The 6561-nt window shown below is 44.6% G+C and overlaps 1 protein-coding gene across 2 annotated transcripts in view; it reads left to right on the top strand.

The window, feature by feature from the left end:
• BARX2 (BARX homeobox 2) overlaps window positions 1–6561 on the top strand; it is a 74153-nt gene that overhangs the window by 44887 nt on the left and 22705 nt on the right. The window lies entirely within an intron of this gene.

Raw genomic sequence — 6561 nt, 5'->3', positions numbered from 1 at the left:
GAGAAAACCATAATTCAGAAAGACACAAGTACCCCAATGTTCATTGCAGCTCTATTTACAATAGCCAGGACATGGAAGCAACCTAAGTGTCCATCGACAGATGAATGGATAAAGAAGATGTGGCACATACATACAATGGGATATTACTCAGCCATGTAAAGGAATGAAATGGGGTCACTGTAGAGATGTAGATGGACCTAGAGACTGTCATACAGAGTGAAGTAAGTCAGAAAGAGAAAAACAAATATCATATTAACGCCTATATGTGGAATCTAGAAAAATGGTACAGTTGAACCTGTTTGCAAGGCAGAAGTAGAGACACAGACGTAGAGAACAAATGTATGGACACCAAGGGGAGAAAGGGGGAGTGGAATGAATTGGGAGATTGGGATTGACATATATACACTAATATATATGAAATAGACAACTAATGAGAACCTGCTGTATAGCACAGGGAACTCCACTGTACAGTAGAAACTAACACAACATTGTAAAACAACTATACACCCCCCAAAAAAATAAATAAAATAAAATAAGAAAAGAAAAGGAAGGAAATCCTGCCATTGTGACAGCATGGATGAACCTGGAGGACATCATGCGAAGTGAAATAAGTTAGGCCAAGACAAAGACTGCATGACCTCCTGTTATAGGTGCAGTCTAAAGTCGTAGGATTCATGGAAACAGAAGAGTGGTTGTGGGGAGCTGATAGTGGGGGTGAATGGGGAGATGTTGGTCCAAGGGTGCAAACTTTCAGTTATAAGATGAATATGTTCTGGAGACCTAATGTGCAGCATGCTGACTCCAGTCAACAATACTGTATTGTAAACTTGAAATTTGTTACGAGAGTAGATTTTAAGGGTTCTTATCACACACACGAAAAGTAACTATGTGAGGTGATGGATGTGTTAATTAGCTGGATTGCAGTCATCATTGCATAATGTATGTATATATATATGCATCAAATCGCACGTTGTATACCTTCATTATATACAGTTTTTATTTATCAGTCAGGCCTCAGTAAAGCTGGAGAGAAAAGGAGAGAAATTGCAAAAGAGAAATTGCAAAAGCCCAGAAACTTCCAAGGTTAATATTTACCACGTCTTCTCAGATTATTTAAATCAGAGTGCTTTTCACACTGGGTTGCAGACTGAAAGAGTTAACCGTTAAAAGAAATAGACCACATAAATGAGGAAAAATAAGTATCTGAGGCCAAACAGTACTCACTCAGCATTTTGGTGGCTCTTGCCTAGAAAGGCAGTACAGTGACGTGAACAGCACATTTGTCCTTTCCTCTGGAGGTTTGAGCTCTGCTCCCAGTTCAGACACCGACCTTCTGTGTGACTTTAACACCTTATCCCAGCAAAGGCTGGGTTAGAAAAAAATAATCTCTCTGTTTTGTTATTCAATGTGTCATTCGCTATAAATCACATAGCCTCAGAGTCTTAATTGTGCATAGTGAGACCTATGCAAAGATAGTCTTTTGCCTTTGTAATTACGATCTGGATTACCCAAGAGGATAGCAGATGAGTAATTAGTTCATCACTCTACTCCCTTGTGAACTGACAAGATTTAGTAGTACTGAGGAGGTTTACATACAGGCAGGCATTAATACTCTTTCTCTTAGCTCACTCGTTAAATTCAGCTAATATTTGTTTAGTTGATACCATTTGCAGAGTATGGGAAGTACATTGTGGGAAACTGAAGTATAAGACAAAGACTTTACAATCGAGTTGAGAAATGTAAGAGAGACTCACTGTGTGTGAGTGTGATATTGCTGATAAAGTCATTGCATCTTGGTACCAAAAGGGACCTTAAAACCCAGCCAACTCCCCCCATCTACTGATGAGGAAAATTCAGAGAGAGACCTCATTGTGGACTGAAGCTAAAGCAAGCTGAATGGCATTGTTGAGGGTAGAGTTGGATCTTAAATAGACAGGATGTGGCTCAGTGCAGGGAGCATCTTGCTGCAGGGAGCAACTGCCTTTGGTCCTGGTTGGCCAGTTGGGTACCATGGTCCACATGCTTCACATTCACTGTGTTGCAGAATCTTTTTTTTTTTTTTTTTTTTTGCGGTATGCGTGCCTCTCACTGTTGTGGCCTCTCCCGTTGTGGAGCACAGGCTCCAGACGCGCAGGCTCAGCGGCCATGGCTCACGGGCCCAGCCGCTCCGCGGCATGTGGGATCTTCCCGGACCAGGGCACGAACCCGCATCCCCTGCATCAGCAGGCGGCCTCCCAACCACTGCGCCACCAGGGAAGCCCTGCAGAATCTTATTACTGTTATTATTCTTACTACTATTCCTTATTACTGTTTTCCCTTATTACCTACAAGAGCAAGACTCAAACAAATAAATATTGATGTCTGTTGTATAATTTTCCCACTACTGTTTGGGGGTACACTGGTTGCCATTCAATCTTAACACCTTGAGTAAAAGAGAAAGGAGAGGAATTCTTTCATTCTCTCCAACAAGAGCCTTCCCCCAAATACAGTGCTCCATCCTCCTATCTTCAATAAGTAGATTCCTCCGGAGTTTGAGTCCATTTTGCAACATAGTTCTGTGTCCCTGGGCTGAGTTATCTGCATAAGTTTTAAGGGCACACTTTTATCACAAAATAATGGGGGGACTTCCTTGGTGGCACAGTGGTTAAGAATCCGCCTGCCAATACAGGGGACACGGGTTTGAGCCCTGGTCCGGGAAGATCCCACATGCCACGGAGCAACTAAGCCCGTGCGCCACAACTACTGAGCCTGCGCTCTAGAGCCCGTGAGCCACAACTACTGAGCCCACGTGCCACAACGACTGAAGCCCATGTGCCACAACTACTGAGCCCACGTGCCACAACTACTGAAGCCCGCGTGCCTAGAGCCTGTGCTCTGCCACAAGAGAAGCCACTGCAATGAGAAGCCCACACACCACAGCGAAGAGTAGCTCCCCACTCGCCGCAAGTAGAGAAAGCCCGCGCGCAGCAACGAAGACCAAATGCAGCCAAAACTAAATAAATAAATAATTTTTTTTTTTTTAAAGAAAATAGTGGGGTACCAGGAAGAAGAGATTTAACCATCGAAATCACATGACTCTCTGCATGACATAGAGGCATCCTGATGGAAACTGCCTGCATTAGGCTGGTCATCACAGCAGAGGGAGGTATTCTGGTCATTGACAGTACTTGGGGGCCTTACCAGACACTGGTTTGTTTGAGAGGCCTCCAGTTTACTGTTCTGCCTTCACATTCCAGCAGAGAATTTTCCCATTTATCCACACTCAGCAGAGCCAGTTTCGACATCAGAGGTCTGTAGATATTCTTCAGTAAGGCCCAAATGCCTTTCACCCTGTGTTTTTTGTTTTGCTTAAAAAAATTTCTTTTTGGGACTTCCCTGGTGGCACAGTGGTTCAGAATCCACCTGCCAATGCAGGGGACACAGGTTCCAGCCCTGGTTCGGGAGGATCCCACATGCTGCGGAGCAACTAAGCCCATGCACCACAACTACTGAGCCTACGCTCTAGAGCCCATGAACCACAACTACTGAGCCCATGTGTCACAACTACTGAAGTCCGCACACCTAGAGCCCGTGCTCCGCAACAAGAGAAGCCACCGCAATGAGAAGCCCACGCACCGTAACGAGTAGCCCCCGCTCCCCGCGACTAGAGAAAACCGCGCGCAGCAACGAAGACCTAATGCAACCAAGATAGGTAGATAGATAGATAAATAAGTAAATAAATAAATTTATAAAAAAACAAATAAATTTCTTTTCACAGTATTTGGCAAATTTGTAGACTTTCACCTGTTTCTTTTTATTCTCTGATTAGAATCTCAGCTAACGTCATCCTTCAGTTTAAATGACACTCTTTCAGGTGGATCCTCACCACCTATACTTGGTTAAATCCTCTTGCTGAATTACTTCTTCCTTAACTGTCTGCTGTCCATCAGGTGGGCTGGGCAAGGACCTGGTCTGTCCTGTGTACTGTTTTATCCCCAGTTCCTGGCATAGTATCAGCACTAGGTGTTCCATAATTTGTTAAACTTAATTGAATTTTACTCTCTTTTATCCCACTTTGTTTCTAATTCTTTGCAACCAAAGGCAAGCTATAGAGAATATATTTAAGCCAGGATTAGGATGCATAGGGAGACAAGGGAAATTAAATTGAATTTAGAAAATTACATTTTGGCCTGAGATGTTCTGAGTTTGGTGGAGCTTCTCCTCCTGGGTAATCGGGAGCTTGCCTGGGACCCACAGGGCCACTCGCAGAAAGTAACCTCCTGTGGCTTTTCCTCGAAACCGCCCAGGGCCCTGGCACAACGCACATTTTCCCAGCCTGCCTTGTGGAGATTCCTATACCATGAAGATAGGTCTGGAAGTATCAGAGAAGGGGGGAAATTTTCAAAACTTACCTCAAGAGATTTCCTCGTGAGTAACCTTGTTGAAAGTGTATCCTTCTTGAAATTCTCTGGCCATTTTCATTGACCCTGAGCTCTTACTTCTGCTACTTGCTTCTTAGGCTACAATGTCTGCCTGGTTTATTGGTCTTATTTCCTTTTCCAGCTCCATTGATGAAGATGTACCCCAAGACCCAGTCTTTCATCCTCTGTTGGTCTTAAGTCTTTCTTCTTGGGAGACAAACTCTACTTTCAACCCTTCAACTCTTGTTCTGTGTAAAATCCACAGACCCATCTCAGAGTCCTTCGGGGAACCCTAGTTTGTGACCGTCCAGGCCTGCCAGGAATCATCACTTCAGTGTCTGGTTTTACTGCAAACTAAATAAGCCTCTGCGAGCCTTATCTTTTCTACCCAAACATTGTCACTGGGCAGAGGAAGAGGTGCTCTGATCTCAGCAGTTACCGCTGGGGTCTTTTTTTTTTTTTTTTAAACATCTTTATTGGAGTATAATTGCTTTACAATGGTATGTTAGTTTCTGCTTTATAACAAAGTGAATCAGCTATACATATACATATATCCCCGCATCTTCCTCCCTCTTGCGTCTCCCTCCCTTCCACCCTCCCTATCCCACCCCTCTAGGTGGTCACAAAGCACCGAGCTGATCTCCCTGTGCTATGCGGCTGCTTCCCACTAGCTATCCACCCTACGTTTGGTAGTGTATATAAGTCCATGCCACTCTCTCACTTCGTCCCAGCTTACACTGCTGGAGTCTTGAGTCCTCTGGCACCTTCTATGTGTCTGCCCTCCTCTCCCACCGCAATCTAGTGTTTCTCCCGGTCCTGTGGGTTCTTCCTTTTCCCGAAGAACCCCAGCTCCTCTTTTCACAACCAGGCACTGTACGCTCTGGAGTGCAGCAATCCATCCTGAATTCCTGTAGGTCTTCTGCCACTCTGCATTTGCCACACAAAAACTTCTTTGTTTTCTTATTTACCTTTTATTGTAATGTCTCATGTCTCCAGTGCGGTAACTAGCTTCTGAGGACAGAGATGAGGAATCGCTTCTCTTCCCGGTCTCTAGCAGTTAGCACAGAGCTGAGTAGCTGCTTGGTAGAGTTCACAGATGATGGTGACAGTGAACTAGAAGATTTCTCCTGGTCAGCTTTGTGTAGCCTCTGTCCCTGTGACAATAGGACCTTAACTAGAAATTTTGAAGGATAAGGGACGAGACAAAGGGTTGGTTTATGTTAGCCCAGGAAGCAGGAGTATGATTTCTTAGTGAATAGAGGCATCTCTAAAATTTGGAAAGTTAATGCTTTTTGACTGCTGGAAACAATTGCTGCCTTTTTGGGTATAGTTCTTCATTGTTTAAAAACTTTCTTATACCCATTATCCAATGTGATCCTTCAGCAAGCTTGGGAGAAGTATCATTAGTGTCATTTTTTAGAAGAGAAAGCAGAGGATTGGAAGTATGGTTTAACCAAGGCCACGGAGCCCAAAGGTGTCAGAACCACATCTCCAGCCCCAGTCTTCTGATTCCAGGTGAAATCAGTTCAAGTCAGGCATGGAGTTTTCACTAGGAAGATACACTTTTAAATTCTGTCCTAAAGAAGTTTGCAGTCTAGTGAGAAATAAATGGGTAAACACATTAACTCTTGCTCCAAGGTTTGAATTAAGTAAGGGTGAATAAGGACACAAAAAGATGGGGGTGCATGAAGGTGGGAGTGATTAATTCGGTCTCTGTACTAAACAACAGCTGTTCTGGAAGCTTTCTGTCTGTGAGTGGTTATGAGGTATGGCTGAAAGCAGGTGTGGGTGTATGGAGACAACAGAATGGCCAGGAGGAGAAAGACAATGCCATTTCCAGTGTGTTCTTTGGCAGAGGGAGCTGTGGAGTGGTGATGGCTAGAGGGTGGGTGATGACCACATTTGGGCGGTAGGGCATTTTAGGCAGCATGGAAAGGACCGTAACCCTATCTGCCAGGCTAGCGTGATTTCACGTTGCTCCCAGTGCAGCCCAGCATTTTTGTGGGTGTCTATAATTTTTTTTTTTTTTTTTTTTTTTTTTTTTTGTACGCGGGCCTCTCACTGCTGTGGTCCCTCCCGTTGCGGAGCACAGGCTCCGGACGCGCAGGCTCAGCGGCCATGGCCCACGGGCCCAGCCGCTCCGCGGCATGTGGGATCTTCC

The sequence above is a fragment of the Physeter macrocephalus genome, chromosome 16 (genome assembly GCF_002837175.3).
Source record: "Physeter macrocephalus isolate SW-GA chromosome 16, ASM283717v5, whole genome shotgun sequence".
Classification (NCBI taxonomy): domain Eukaryota; kingdom Metazoa; phylum Chordata; class Mammalia; order Artiodactyla; family Physeteridae; genus Physeter; species Physeter macrocephalus.
This window is presented reverse-complemented; position numbering and strand designations above follow the sequence as displayed.